This window comes from Lissotriton helveticus, chromosome 2_1 (assembly GCF_964261635.1).
Source record: "Lissotriton helveticus chromosome 2_1, aLisHel1.1, whole genome shotgun sequence".
Lineage (NCBI taxonomy): Eukaryota > Metazoa > Chordata > Amphibia > Caudata > Salamandridae > Lissotriton > Lissotriton helveticus.
In genome coordinates, this window is record NC_136059.1 from 1,938,883,759 (window position 1) to 1,938,900,797 (window position 17,039).

General features: G+C 46.7%; 1 protein-coding gene across 2 annotated transcripts in view; it reads right to left on the minus strand.

Annotated features, from left to right (window-relative positions):
- The window catches only part of ELMOD2 (ELMO domain containing 2), a 162,326-nt gene that overhangs the window by 60,324 nt on the left and 84,963 nt on the right, over positions 1-17,039 (minus strand). The gene's annotated exons all lie outside the window — the stretch shown is intronic.

The following is a 17,039-nucleotide window of genomic DNA, read 5'->3' on the forward strand; positions in this document are numbered from 1 at the left end:
GAGATAGCTGGGCACAGTATGTAGTCGGTACTGTTGTTACCAGTGGTGTCCAGAGGCCTTAGATAATATTTTACTTCAAATGATATAACCAGGTACTCTCATTATAATGCAGGCACTTGAATGGTCGATTGGGCAAGCACCCAAATCTTACACCTGGAGGTGTAAAACCATTGAAACTACATACAGAAAGACAGTCTCCAGGTTCAATAAAGGTCAATTTGCAGTAAGACTTTCAATCTGATAACAAGCCTGGGAGCCTCATATGACCTGTAGCACACTGACCAGTATTTGGCTTGTGAAGCACAAGAATGGCATCCAGCACCCCAGCGTACTGAAGTTAGAATTGTTTGCTCAGCTGATGGACATTCAAGACACAAAGTGGCTCCCCCATGCATGACAGTAAACACTTCAGGGGAAAAATATTCACAGTGGAAGGTCCGTAATGCCATCAAGGCATGACATGCCACTTACACTTCTTTTAAATTAAGACCTCCCATGGGAAGGTAAGGGGCTGTCTTTAGACGTCAACATAATGAAAGACATACATGTTCTCTGAGATTTCTCCCACTGTGAAATTTCTCCCACTGTGAAGCATGTTTTAGATTTTTTTTCCTCTTGGGGACCACCATGACATAGCAGTCCTGGAAGAAAATCACCACGAAGGGGATGGCAAAAGCTGAGGTTTTTCCTGAAGGCAGAAATGATTATGAATAGGTAAACTTGCTGAGAAAGTGAGTGCAGCTAGTTATGGACAAACACTTCCTTATATGGCATGTTTTCCAATGTATTGGTGACAAAGTGAAAGGTTTTGGAGACAGTCTTATGGTGTAGTGTAGTTCCTATAGCACCCCTGCAGGACCTGCGCTTTTGGATAACATACACTGTGGGTCTGGTGGAAGACGGATTCTGTGCACCCCCACCGCGTATGTTAGCCTAATTTGCATTAGCTAGCTCACGGTGTCACTAGAATCTCCTTTTATGAGACAGATTCGTTTTTGGCAACCTCAGAACACAACAAACCCTGATTCCTCAGACTGGTGAACACAATATACTACTTTTCACCCAGTCACTCGTGCTTGCTCATTTTGTCTACATAGAAGAAAAAGTTGAGCGTATTTACAATAAGAATTTATTTACCGTTGTTCTTCTAGTGTAAAATATATGCGCTACTACAACTGTTACACAGTAGCAGAGCTATAGGATCAGCAGTACAGTGAATAAAAAGGAATGGTACAGTTCTACCATTTTGCAATAGTCATGAACATATACATGAATATAAAATGCATTTATAAAATAAAGGGCATACTCCTACGATGCCTGCCTAGATGTACCTAAGTGTACCTAGCATGTGATTAGGTGTGAAAGAGCTAATAAGACTAGGAACCTAGAATCCCGGTAGGATTGAGTCGAACCCCATTACCTCATCTTGGGGTCGAGTTGGACACCCCACAAAGGATGTTTAGACCACTGTCAGCTGGAGAGACTGCATGCAGGAGCCTCAGCGTCTCTGGTCAGTGTGTCGGCCTTGAAGTCTTGTTTCCCTCCAACTACTGATAGCAAAAGGTGCTGTCTTTATACAGAGTCCCTTTGCCCCTTGTGCGTGTGTTAGCCATTGTTTAGTATGAGGATGACGTACGAGATTAAACCTTGTGCGTAGATAGGAGAGGTGAAGTATACCCCCTGGGTAGTGTCCTCATAAATTATTCATATGTGCTAAGGATGACGTCTTAGCATTATTGATTGGGAAAAACCCTTCCTCTGAATGGAACTAGGTGAAAGGTTTAGTCCATAAAAGGCGTCAATCCTTATAAGGCCTTCTGTCCCTATAAGGCGTTCTGTCCTTATTAGGGGTTATGTCCTTATAAAGCTTGTTCATGTGAAATGTAGGGGAGATAATGTAGGGAAAGGGTACGATGTTCTCTGGACCTATATTAGAGTACCTATATGAAACATAACAACGGGGAGCTCATGAAATGACCTAGAACTTCTGAAACTGCTGCAATAGGCATATGCAGCTTTATCTCTGCAACCTGTTTATTAAATAGAAGTTAGATTGCTTTAACTGTGTGGGCATTGAGCAGCTGCTCACATCACAACTGCAGCCTCACTCCCTCTGTTAGTTTACCAATCATATTTCCTACAGTCCTACTGTACACTTAGAAATATTTTTTCTGCCTTTTTTAGTATTGCCTTGTTTTCAGGTGCTCTCTGTCTTAATTTTCTGCCTTAACTTTTTCTCAACATACTTTGTTTCTTTCTTTTTTTTCTGTTTTATTCTTGAATTTTGAAATAACCAATAGGTGCATATCACAGGTCATGTGCAATATATGACAACATAAGGAATTTGGTAAGGACTTCAAAGGGGCATGACAAAATCAAAACATAACCACAATGCGATTGACAACGGGGTGAAAGGGGAGCAGAGGTGTAGAACAAGTTACTTACCTTCGGTAACGATATATCTATAAGAAACATAGGTTAGTTATAGATTCATTACCTTAGAATTACCCCCAGGCGTCAGACTGAATCCGGAAAAAAGTTCCGTAGCAGTACCCCTGCGCGTCGGAAGGTGGCGTCGGTCGACTCCGCGTCCATCGTTGGCATCGTGGTCACCGGGATGATGTTGCGGTAGCTGAACAGACGCCGCCCTCGGGTGCTGACATCAGTTATATTTACGACTTTCCACGCCAGAAGCGCAGAGCCATGCAAGACACATACCACTGGTGCACAAAACTAGGACCCTGAAAGGATGTCCTTAACCCTAGCAGTCAGTTTGCAGAACGGGGAGGATGGGTGGGGCAATAAGGATCTATAACTAACCTATGTTTCTTACAGATATATTGTTACCAAAAGTAAGTAACTTGTTCATCTGAAAGAAACAGTTAGTTATAGATTCCTTACCTTAAAACAGATACCCCAGCAATACCAACCCCGGAGGTGGGTATGCGAACCAAGTTCACACCAGAAAGTCGAGGGCGCACACGCAGAATGGCCGCACTGCAGTGAGGCTCCTGCTGCCTGATTGCATGATCCTCGCATAATCCTTTTGTCCTTTTGAAACCAGTGACAATACCCATTAAATTTGCTGATCGTGTGGGTCATACCAATAGGAAGACTCGGTGAAAACCTGAGAACGATCGGACAGGCCGGCGTGAAGTTACCACCGGAGAGGCGGCACACCGAGAACTGGGCTGAAGTGCGACTGGCTGCCCTGCCCGGAACCCATGTTCACGACAGTCCCCTGCTGCCCACGAGGCGTCTAGGCCTCGCCTGGCGGAATGCTGCGCTGACCACCAGGCTGCCTCGCCGCCGGACCAACGGAGAAGCGTTGTGCCCCGCTGTCACCAACGGCGGAGACTGGCTAGAGAGGGACCGTGGGGACCCATGAACCGCGGAGCGGCGTCTGTTGAGGAAAGGTGAAGGCAACAAACGACCTGCGGGGGACCTGCTGCGTCCTGTAGGGCCGCTGGCTCTCGGGGGTGCCCCAAGCCCCCCTTGACTGCATTACCTGTGCGGGAGTGTCTGGACGCCCTTCCCCGACCGGCGTGGACGGGGCTGCTTCTGCTCGCCGGCCTGCCGTCAGGAACCGCTGCTGTGCGCGACGGAGGATTGTGGTCCCGACCAATGCTCACGCATCAGGCGGGCGTTGTAACGGCTGTACACCGAGGGCCTTGACGACTGCCGGAGAGGTGATGTGGTGAGTGTGCGCCCCTATAGAATAGCTGATGCGCAGGGTGAGGCGGCCAGGCCACATTGGGGACGGATGCACAGCCTTGCACACCACAAACTTCCTAGACTGCAGCTCCATACGTCACTCACGTATTGCACCATGCACTTCACTGCCTGAGGGGGTGCTACCGTGAAGTAACGCACTAACTGGCACATCGGATAAATAAGGCTGCTCCTTGCATAATCTCTCCCCTTGGACTCATTCCAAGTGGCAATTGGAACGCAGTGGCACGCCGCTCCTGAATGGTGGTGTCTGACCGAGGCGCCACATCTCTACCCGAGTACCTGAGAAACTTGCCTACCGAGAGGTGGATACCAGCAGCAATTCGACGCTATTCCTTAACAGAGGGACGGTGCTTCCCACTGTGGGCCCGCGCCTGCCCACCCGGCCTGCTGAGGTGACCCGCGCCTCGCCCGCGCATGGTTGGAGGGCGACCGCTGACTGTGGACTCCGGACACTCTTGCTCCTGGCTGCATTACTAGGCCTCCAACTGAACCACTCGCCACTCCATTGCCCACTGGCCCCAGAGGCACATAACATTTGCCATTCCACTTCTACCCACTGAACACTGGTATTATTACACACTGCAAGCGGATTTGGAGGCCTGGGGCCCCTAGGTGCAAGCGCGCTGCTCTTCCTCCTTGGCCGCCAGCGTGCCACGCCAATACTGACTTGATCCGCGCTCCCTTCCCGTCATTTGTGGGGACTTCTGGCGTTCAGTGTTGTGCTCACACACGACGACCTGGTGCCACGCGTGGGAAGGCCGGAGCTGTACGCTACATACCCCTGCCTAAATCGACATGGGGAAGCCTGATAACAGGCAATCTAAGCTCTCCTTTGACTCATCGGCCTCCAAAAAAGGACTACGAAAGACGATGGACGCGGGGGAATCCCGCAGCCCGGCGACATCCGGGACTGGCCCTGGCTCTTCTCCGGCGGACATGCAACAATTGATGCAGGAGATGCGACAGGGATTTGCCACAATAGTGGATAAGGTCGACCGGATCTCCTCCAGAATGGACGCCATAGCGCAGAAAATAGACGTCCACGAGGAACGCATCTCAGAAGCGGAAAGGCGGATATCCACCAATGATGACACCACAGCCTCTCATACCGCGCAACTCTCCAGGATGGACAATGTCCTCAGAATTATTGCGGCCAAAAACGAGGAATTGGAAGCTAGAAGTCGTCGAAACAACATTCGCGTGGTGGGCGTGCCAGAATCCACCAACACTGGGCGCATGGAGGAGTACGTAGAGAAAATACTTCTAGCAACTGTTGGCCCTAATGCTCTCTCCAAGCAATTCATCGTGGAGAGGGCGCATCGTTCACTGGGCCCTCAGCCCAAGCCGGGTGCCCCACCACGACCCATCATTGCGAGGCTTTTGAATTACCGAGACCGGGACGCGGCACTAAAGGCGGCACGCACCAACCGCAATTTGTCTTATGACGGAGTCACTTTCTCTATCTACCCTGACTTCACCCCTGTGGTGCAAGAACAACGTCGTAAATTCATGGATGTCAAGCGCAAACTGAGAGAACTTCAAATTGATTATGCATTACTTTATCCAGCCAAGTTGAGAGTGACCCACCAAGCCAAGCAACATTTTTTTTACAAATCCACAGCAAGTGAGCGACTTTTTGAAAACGCTGCGTCATGCACGCTCTGGTCGGGGTGGAGATTTCGCTTTGGCGCGTGAGGATGAACAATCGCTGAATGGGGATGGCTAGCTGGCAGGTTCGATCGCTGAGGCACGCTGCTGGTCTACTGTTGCCTTCCTGAGACTCCTGGAAGACTCTCGATCAAGACTGAACACTGCTGGGAACCGAATACACCGTGGACGGGTGTTGCTCTACTGGTGGTAATGTACAATCGGGCACCACCCCCTCTCCTTAGCTGTGCCTACTTCAGGCGGTACAGGACTGGGGACAGCTGTAGGGGGTGGCTCTGTGTGTCCTTGGATGACCCCCATAGGGTATACCCCCTTGGTAATGTTTGCTGCGTTGCAGCTGTTGGGCTGGTTACTGAATGTTTTGGGTGGAGGGTGGGAAGGGGTTTCTGGCAAGTTTGGGTTGCTTCAGTGGGAGGAGGGAGGGTTGGGGACCAACTTATGTAAGTTTTGCCATTATTGCCTCCGAATTGTTTTGGCTGTAGCACCGACAGGCATGCACGATTACATCTATTCATTGTGGGAGGCGAGTTACCTATTAGCACTTCCAGGAGTAATCCCTTTTCAGCCCGCCTTTGTTATATTTCTGCCTGATAACGCTGCTGCTTCTTCTGTACGGTGTTGTGCAAAGACTGTTGTACACTTAATTGCAATGACACTCGCACTCTTTTACTTAGGCACAATGGAGGTGACCCCGAGTTGGGGTACATTTGGGAAACTGTTCACAAGTTTTAGAAAGTTGTTAATCGAAAACATTTTCAAAGAACTCTTACATCTGATTCTTGCAGGGATTTGTAATGATCACTTGCGGGAGTCCCCTCTCGCTCGACGTGAAGTACACACAAGCATTATGTCACGAGTTTATCCTGGCATGTATATTCCTAAAAAACTCGACATGATGACCCATCAGCCTATAGGACTTCGCTTATTAGTTGTTGAGACACTGCCTGATCCATGGGGGACACTGACTTAAATGTATTAACGTGGAATGTACGGGGCTTAGGTGACCCTAGGAAGCGCCGTCAAATCCTATCCTATCTAGATCGGCACTCGGTGCACGTAGCCCTGTTGCAGGAGACTCACTTCAAGGCACACACCTCCCACACCTTTGCCACCAGGTGGGCAGCTCACTCTGTGTTTTCGTCCTTCTCCAGCTATGCTAGGGGTACTGCGATACTTGTGAAGAGAGGGACGCCCTTTGCTATGGCTGGTACAACAGTGGACAGCCAGGGGAGATTCTGTATGCTGAGGGGTAGATTAGGACACCTCGCTGTAACAGTGGTATGTTGCTATGGCCCCAACATTGATGATCCACAGTTCTTTACGGAACTGTGGGCAGCGGTTGTAGGAACCGGCCCTCAACATATTATTTGGGGGAGAGACTTCAACACCACTCTGGACCCCACGGTGGACAGATCACATCCATCACCGCACCACTACACCAAGGCGAGATGCGCACTGCGCTCGGTGCTCATTGACCATAGCCTAGTGGATACCTGGAGGCACTTGCACTCTGATTCCAGGGAAGGAACGCACTTCACGGCACAGGCTCGCTCCTGGGCGCGCCTTGACTATATTCTTTTGACACCGCAACTCTCCACTTCACTTGCTCAATCGATGCACCTCCCCAGGACGTACTCTGACCATTCCCCTGTAAAAATCACACTCCGCTCGGCAGACTTAGGCCCCCCCACAACTGCTTGGCGTATGCAGCCTACGATGCTGCTTGACGCTGTCTTCCAGGAAGAATTACGCTGTGAATGCTTAGATTTTTTTAAGCGAAACAAAAACTCTGTCAATGACGTTGAGACAATCTGGGACGCGTTTAAAGTTACTCTGAGAGGGCTCTGTATAGCCAAAGGCTCCGGAGTCCTACGGAGCATCATGACACGGCTGACATCACTTGAGGCCGACCTTAAACATCTGGAGGCATCATTAAGTCTGGACGCAGACGAAGCTACCCTATCGGCTATCCGTGAGAAAGTCTCTGAATACACTGAGGAAGCGAACAGAGAAACTAAATTTAGGGGCAGATACTGGGCTGCTCGGCGTTATGGCGAGGGCGAGAGACCAGGGAAGGCCTTGGCTGCGATGATCAAACTCTCCAGGACACCTAATGTTATACTAGAACTAGAGAGTCAGAACGGTGGAATGTTTATAGATACAGCTCAGATTCTTAATGCCTTTGTGGAGCACTACAGCGTATTGTACACCTCCACTAGATCGGGAAGCCTCGATCTACGCGATTATCTGGTAGACGTCTCCCTTGGGTGGCTCAGTGACGCACAGAGGGCGTTCTTAAGTGCCCCTTTTGAAGTGGACGAGGTACGGGATGCAATTATGAGCATGCAATCCGGGAAAGCTACAGGACTAGACGGGATCCCAATTGAATTTTATAAGACATACATAGACTTCATGGCTCCTGTACTGAAGGAGGTCTACGAGGATGCTCTTGAGGTGGGTCACTTGCCGCCCTCTATGCGAGTTGCACTTATCACATCACTACTAAAACCTGGGAAGCCTGCGAACAAATGTGATTCATACCGACCCTTATCCCTGCTGAACTGCGATGTTAAAATACTTGCCAAACTGATAGCCACTCGCATTAGCCTCTTGCTCCCGGCCCTGATCTTGCCAGACCAGTCCGGTTTTGTGCCTGGCAGGGCCACATCGCATAATTTAAGAACCTTTTTTTCTGTCCTAGACTCGGTACATGAAGAGCTACCGATGGCTGCCGTCTTTCTTGATGCCACTAAGGCTTTTGACTCACTGGAATGGGACTATGTTTTCCGAGTCCTTGAGAGAATGGGTTTTCCGGCAATATTCATCTCCTGGATTCAGCTCCTGTATGAACGCCCTGCGGCTAGAGTACTTATTAATGGCAGGCTATCCTCGGAATTCCCGGTAACCAGAGGCACTAGACAAGGATGCCCCCTATCGCCGCTTCTGTTCGCGATAGCAACAGAGCCGCTGGCCGCAAAACTGCGGCAACATCACAAAGACGTTGGCCTGCGATGTTTTCAACGTCAATTACTGATATCGTTGTATGCGGACGACATCACCTTATATGTGCGTGACCCAAGTGCCAACCTAAACCCCATCCTGAGAGAATTTATAAGATTTGGCAAACTCTCAGGTATTCAGATCAATTGGGGTAAATCATGCATATTCCCACTGACTGCGACCACGGTTAAGTTTGATCTTGATTACCCCCTCGACTGGTGTGAAGGGGACTTTAAATATCTGGGCATCAACATCGAGAAAGATAAGGACGAATTGATTAGAGCTAACTATGGCACCACCTTGACGCGTATTACCGATAGGGTAACGAGATGGATCACACTGCCACTCTCCTTAGCTGGTAGAGCATCCTTAATTAAAATGGTGATCCTCCCCCAACTGCTATACCTATTTTTGAATATTCCATTCTACCCGGGTGGATATTTTTTCCGGCAACTTCGATCGGAGCTCATAAGACTGGTATGGGGGGGAAAATCGCCCCGCCTAGGTTGGGACATATTGGTGAGGCCCTATAATCAAGGAGGGTTTGGTATACCGAATTTTGAATTATATTACCTAGCAGCACAAGCTCATTATGCATATTTCTGGGTACGCCAACCTCGATACATGCCCCAACTAGCGGTTGAACACTGGCTGGCCCATCCTATCCCGATAGAAGGAGCGCTCTATGCCTTGGTAACGGGTAGAGATAAAACACCTACTACGGTATTGAGCACTGTGACAGCGTGGTCCCGACTTACTACTAAACTGGAGGCTGTAATGCTCTATGCCCCTTTGCTACCTCTGGCTTACCACCCGCGTTTGCCCCTACTACAGGAAGCGGGTTTTCGCAAGTTGATACATAACATACATGTCGAAACATGGGGGGACCTGTACCATAATGGCACATTCCGTTCCATGGACCATTTATTTGAGGGCATACAACCGACACCGCTGGACGTCTTCCTATACATTAGACTTCGCCAGGGACTGAAGGCCCTTACACTGTTGCAGGGTTTCTGTACTCACACAGAACTGTGCACAGAGGAGTGGAACCTCGGCAAATTAGGGTGTCCCAAAACTTACCTTAGCAACCAACTCACCCCTTACCGAGCTAGCTACAGTGTCTCATTGGACATATCAAACACCCAATGTTTAGACAAACCAGAACATGAACTTACAGTACCTCAGGGTACGTGGGACTCATGAACACTCTTTCGTTATATTATCATTACAAACCAAAACATGGAGTAAAGAAGACACATGTGCATTTGAAATGTTTATTTACTAATGCCGTCTTCTCAGGCGCAGTATCTTTGATAATACAAGTATACTTATTATCAGTATCAAAATTATCAGCATAGTTACTAAGACATAAAAAGCGAATGGTGACAGCATGTTAACATGCTGTAATGAATAAGAGTTAACAACACTTATATCTCACCCTCCCTAACACATATATTATATTATTATCTAAGAAGGTCTCTTTGGGTTGTTTTAGGGCGGGCCCATACCTTAGTGTCCTAGCATGAAGGAATCACATCAGCATACACCAGCTCTCTCTGCATGTGCACCGCATCAAGTGTGTTAACAATTCTCGTGCAAAGCAATATCAATCCCGCCTCAAGCCCAAGTTGGCAAAGGCTGCACTTGTGTTATGACTATGAAGGCGTGGAGATCAGACCTCATAACAATTCCATATCGTGTTGCTCCTGAAACTTCAGCACTCTCCGTGCAGACATGTTTTATTAAACAAAGTAGATATCAGAGCAATAACATATTATTCTCACATTCACCACGGCAAACTACTAGGTTGAAAGCTAAGTCAACAAATAAGGGTCGTGTGCAGAAGTTGCAAGAAAGGAAAAATGGCGTTTAAATCTCGAACGTACCTATGCTAACTTAACACGATATAGGGATATATAGGAGCTATACAACACCCCCCCATGATCCGAGAACGGACTAAATAAGATAACAGAAGTGCCATCACATGAGAGCAGAATCCAATTATAAACGAGCATGAATAAAAATTCAATTTATAAAAACTAATGCTGAAAAATAGCCCACAAGTATACTGTGGCTCAAGCCAATAGGTAAGCAAAAATAAAATGTCTTGACCAAAAGTCAATAAAATCAAGGAAATGCTATCAATCAGCATGCCAATTTGAGGCAGTGTCTATGATAAGACTGTATATGAAAAGTAAGCTGCAACAGCCTCCAGGAGAAAGTCACTGTCCTCATCCGAAAACAGTTCAGCCATCCAATTTAAAAGATGAAAGGAACATACGTGATCTTCCAGCACCGGATCCTCTATAACCATCAGAGGACAGCTCGGTGGGTTCTCAAGAAAACTTAGTTCCAAGAAATTTTGCGCTGCCGACAACACATCCCAGGGACCCATTAGTCCATGTGCCACCGCCAAGGCCATAATCCTTTCGTCAGAACAAACCAACTCGTGAGCAATGATAGGACTCATCAGTTGATCAAAATCGACGTCAGAAGATGCTGGTCCGCAGAGACACAAATCAATGGCCCAAAGGAAATCACAGGTCAGACAGCGAAATACAGGCTGGACACAGGTGAAATAGGAGAACCGAAAAGATAATCCAAACGCCGTGCTTAGAGTCGCTAACGGCAGTGTGCCATAGTAATCAAGCATGCGGTTGCGAAACCGCGTCAGTAGTAGCTGTGCGTGGTCTTGCACAAGAAGGGCATCCATATTTAAAAAGGCAGAAAACCACCAATGCGCCAGCCGCTAATGCAAGCAAAAACGGGAACCCTCCAAATAAGGATGAAAAAATAGAATGGAAGAAGGCAGGGATGACTCCAAAAATCTTCTCAAAGGAAGTCACGAGACCACCGCTAACAACTTTAAAAAAATGTGCTAGGCCCGTTGTGGAGGATGCGTTAAAGATAGAACGGACCATGGCTCCGAAATGCAAAGGCAAATCAGTGTTTAAAAGAGCCTGAACCTCCGTACGGGTGTTAGCAATGTGAAGCACGAAAGTTTCACGGGCCGAGCTCAAGGCCACCTCTTTCTGGGACAATAGAGCTCTTATTCTAGCCATGCCGCTGAATTCTGCTCCCAAGGTCGGTATCTGTGGCCAAATGGAAGACTCCCTATGTTCACGTGTGGGAGGATAAAGAACATTTCTGCAGCAAATAACTCGCTCACTAACCGTTACTATGAAAGCTATACCTTTAATTAAACCACAGCAGTTTTCATTATTGAGCATTAAATAACTACCATTCTCTAACAATTTAAACGTGGGGATGATAGCAGGAACTGGCGTGCCCTGTAAAACGCAAGCCATATTCGGTCGGTCCTTGTTACATGAACCGTGTAACTGTATGTGTCTGCACATTAAAGAATGATCTGGCGTCTCAGTACACTCATCCCCTGTCAGATAAACCTCTTGTTCATCCTTGAAACATCTGTATGTGTATGGGAGTGACCAGACTTCATGAAGAAAACCGCTACCTAAGGGTTCAAAACGACCTATTGGCACATACTTCATACAATTTGAAAACTTATATAAAGCAAAAGGCAGCGTTATTAAACCGTGGATAAGCCACGTAGCAGCAGTGGATTCTGCCACAGAAAAAGGTAAAGATTCCAACCTTTCAATATGGAGCATAGAAAAGGAAGCATCACGCATTGAAAGCAAGCGTTGTTTGTCTGTCAAATTAAACGGTGCAAATAAAGAAGAAACATTCATGTATCCCCAGGGAACTTTACCCATTTTCAGAGTCTGAAGTGTCCATGCAAATTGCATGATTGAACGTAATTGATTTTGACCATGGTATAATACAGATACTTCATCATGTACAATATCAACAACAGACGACACAATATTATCTAATGTGTAAATTCTAGAGGAAAGCACGTTAATGCTATTGTCAACCACTGCAAGCACTTTCTCAAGATTTGCCTGATCAATAGCCCTAAGGCGTGAAGCAGCCTCAATCTGTGAGAGTTTCCAAATTTCATTGTAAACACCATATAACCACCTTTTCGACCTGCCACTAGCTGGGCCCTTAATGAAATCATTCAAATCCACGTCTGCATTCAGTTTGGAAAGGTGATACTTAACCGCAGGTAAAGTTGAATGTTTCAGCCAAGCTTGACACAACTTGCCCACTGAGTAAGAGGTGACAGTATGACTCAAATCAAAACGGGGATCAGATCTAACAGTCTTAAAACCGTCAGTTATATTTAAAAATCTCTTTTGGCAAGAATCAGCACTACGGTGCCAAAGCAGCCAACCCTTGGGATTCATACTGGAAATGTTAAAGGAGGAATTCAGAAGCAGAGCCTGTATATCACTAATGGACAATTTAGTAAAATTACTCCAATTCTCATATTCCTCCAAATCCGGGAAAGACGGGGTGTTTAACCTTTTAGATGTAGCCAATCCAAAGCATGTGGTCTGGGAAATGGTTTCATTTAAAAACCACATATGATTTGGGATGAGACATGCACGGTGCAAAGCCTCAGTGCCTTGTACCTGCCAGGCCCTTGAGCCCCAAACTGATTTAAGGTCTATTGTATCCTTCCATAACTCATACCCTCCAGTAACTAATTGATCCAGGAAGGCCTTTGAGTATAACAATTTTGTATTTGTAAGTCGAACCTTGGACAGTGGCTGTTTGTGAAATTTAAAATAAAAGGACTCGGGATTGGACTGATTAAAGTCAGTGAAATAAGTATACTTTTTAAGAAACGTTTCTGAACTCCCTTGTGTTGGTGCTGGGCAATGTTCCCACTGAGTAAAATTAACCGCAACCCTTCGGGAAGATGTCTTGTGTAAGAAGTGATTGCCATAATGTTGGTAACAGAACAATTCACCATAATTAGCAGATTCTAAATATAAATCCTCAGCATCAAAAGCAGCATAATATTTCAAATCAGAAAATAAACTTTCCACAGCATTAACATCCCAATCATCAGAACGAATGTTTTGTTTCACTACATCCCCCATATTAACTCTTAGTACATTAGGGACATTAACGACTTCCGTTGGGCCATGAATCTGAAAACGAACTGCATCCCACGCGATTCCATCCAGAACAGGCCACGCTGTGATGTTAACCAAAGTCAAGTCTCTTTTTAATCTGTGTGTAGAATGTGAAGAGGAAAGTGGGGCCAAAGTTCCATTCAAATGAGTAATGCAAGTTCTCTCCTCGACATAGTGTCCATTCATAATCCGAAAAAAATAAAACACAAAACCAATTGACATAAAAAGGTAAACTGAAAAAAGGACCAGCCAAATGTATATCCAAGGAGGTATCAAAAAATGTTTTTTAACCAGGCTAGCATATACTGCAATTTTAGAGGGTTTTTTCGAGGCAAGGGAAGCAGAGTCAAATGAAAATCTGGATTCCGTGGCTAAACGAGCTTGCAGGTCAGGCATGGACAAATCAGTGGGGTATGTATAGTCTGTCTCATCAAGGTTAGTTCCTGGTAAATTATTCAATAATGGACTGGAAACAGCAGGTAATTCGATGGCCACCTCAGGTTCATTATTAGAAGCAGTGGGCATAATTGAATTTCTCACAATGGAAGGACAGGAAACAGCCGGTGTCATGCTAAGAAGAATCGGCCACTCTGTGTATCTTGACATTGTCAATAGAAATAAACCTGTTTTCCTTACGACCTGGAAGTGGTGGTAGAATGACTGTTCTTGTGCCCTTCACTCCAAGCACTGGGACTGGAGCTCGATAGGAGGGACCAAACTCTTTCTTGTTGTCGATCTTCTCTCGAACCAGTTCTCCAACTTGGGGTAGCCAGCCAACTACCGGGATCTGCAACGCATCATCCGATGTGGAGGGCAAATGTTCCTTTGCAAGAGTTTCTCTCGTCTTTTGTAGATTCTGTAAAACATTGCAATGTTCATCTGCGTCAAAGGAAGTGGCGCGAACCACCGAGTCTAGACCGTCAAGGTCAGGGACGAACATCTTGATGCCAAAGAGCATTTCGTATGGGGTCCGCCCACCCAGAGACCTTCTAGGGAGATTATTAAGAGCACGCTGCACGCCATAGAGGTGAGCCAGCCAGTTTCTGCCAGTGCCTATAACTCGGGCTGTCAAAGATTGCTTTAAATCACGGTTCATTCGTTCAACTACACTATTACCCTCGGGTCTGTAGGGTGACGAAAACTTGACTTGGACCCCCATCGAAGTCATGGCATCCTTATACGCTTTAGAGGCGAAAGCCGGACCCTGATCCGAATGGAAGGTACCACAGGCAAAAATCCCTATAAAGATACGCAAATCTCTGATGACAGTCCGGGAATCAGCGCTGCGATGTGGCCATACCCAAACAAAGCGTGTGCATGAGTCAACTGCTACTAAGATGTATTTATACGCAGTATCAGATGAAAATGGACCGCAGTGATCTAAATAAACACAGCCTAGTGGTTTATTAGAAATGTACAACTGAGTCTGTGGCGGACGCGTAGCAGTTGAAGGTTTAATCTGCTGGCATATGTCACAAAGAAGGACATAATCACGCGTCTGTTTGTACAGTCCCCGCCACCAGAAACGTTGTTGTAGTTGCGCTACAGTGGCTGAGACGCCCGCATGCGCAGACGCCACACCTTCATGAGCCGCTGTAATCAAGTCTGTTCTGCGATCCGAGTTGGGAATCAGCCGTTCCCCAACATCAGGAATTGTCACAAAAGGAACCTTTTCGGGACTTAAGTGGTATTTATACTTCGAAGGGAATCCCGAAGGATGTTTACTTCCCTTCTCAGAGGCAGCAATCGCTGCCAAGATGTCGCTATCAATCTTGGTTTTAGACCTAGTAACTGCTGCAACTAAGTATGTAGATACTGCTGATTTCGCTGCTTCATCAGCAAGCGAGTTGCCAACAGCGTGAACTCCTAAGCGCTGATGACCGAGAGTATGAATCACATAAACGAGTGGCAACATAGCTTTAAGCGCTGCCACTCGAACCCAGATCATTTTATGTTTTATTGTGCTACCCTTGGAATCATGAAAGTCATTTTGAATCCAAAAGAACAAGTTTTCATTGTATGACTGGACACAGTAGTAAGAATCACTTACAATTAGAGTAGTAACACTTGGATCCGCGTACTCCAAAGCTAGTAATAGAGCACGAAGCTCTGCCAATTGTGCGGTGCAATCGCCCAGGGGCAACGTGTGTACCTCCCTGGATATGAACTCATCATTCAACATAGCACCGACCACAATGGCGCATGCGGAAACGTAGGCATGTTTAGAGCCATGCGCAACCTGCGCCGACCCATCAGTGTAAATGATGCAATGGAAGTCCTCCAAAGGCCGCATCGCCAGAGGAGCAGGGTGAACGAATTCATACTGCAAGTACTCCTGCGACCGTAAGGAAGCGTCAAAAATAAACATGACATCCGTGGATGACAATGACGCAGCCCACTGAATCCACCGAGGGTGCAAAGCCTTCGAATTTGGTACACTTGCTTTCGTGACTGCCTCCAAATGAGGACAGGGTGTTACCACTAGCATGCGTTTCCCCTGTGACAGAGCTCGTTCCTTTAGAATAGCCATCTGTACAGCAGTTAAAACCTTTTCTATGGTGGGAAACCGCATCTCAGCCGAAGTGTACAAGTGTGACTTGTAAGCAATAGGTACCGTGTCACCTTCATTAAAAGTGAGGTACGTGAAACCCACCGTCCCAGGAATTATTCTTATGACCAGGTTGGTGTGGTTATCACGAGTCAGTAAATATTTAGAAGCGAGCAGATCAGCCTGCAAAGATTGCAAAATGGCTGAATGCTCAGGCAGCCAGCACGATTTAGAGAAAGTCGGTTGTATCAAAGCATACAAAGGCTTGATACGCTGGGCATATTCCGGAATGTAAGTTCTGCCGAAATTCAAAAAGCCCAGTAAGGATTGTAATTTTTTCAGAGTTGTCGGTGCGCGCAATTGTGCGCACTTCTCCAAGAAGTGAGGTGCCAAACCTCTACCTTCATTGTTGAGCTCATAGCCCAAAAACAACACTGTGTGTTCAGCAATGTGCGATTTTGCAAAGTTGAATTTGTAACCCATGTCTGCGAAGTTGCAAACAAGAGAATTTACACGACACAGATGCTCCCAAATATCGTCGTCTGTGAGATATATGTCATCCACATACGAAAAAGCATCAGGGTCGAGTGCCTCCAGAATAGAGACAATTCGAGCGGTAAATACACCAGGACTATTCTTGTAGCCCATTGGAAGACGCCGGAATTGCTTTTGGACTCCAGCGCTTGTAAAACTGGTCCATTGGGAGCTAAAGCTGTCCAATCTGTGGGCATAAAAACCATTGGATATGTCAAGCGTTGTCTTGAAACGCTTACGCACGAGACTATCCACTAGGGCAGAGCCGTGGGTATTCTGTACTGCACAGTTACGGCAATGCGAGTTTAAATGCCGGTAATCCAAAACCAAACGATATGATCCGTCAGGTTTATTCACAGTAAAAAGGGGATTATTCATCGGTGACACACACGTTTCAATAACTCCCTGATATTCCAATTGTTCAAGGATTTCCGCGACGGAAGATTTTGCTTCACGCCGAATGGGATATTGAGGTTGAGGCTGCGGCTGAGACCGCAACGGAATTTCGTGGCAAGGCGACAATTTATCCCAACCACATT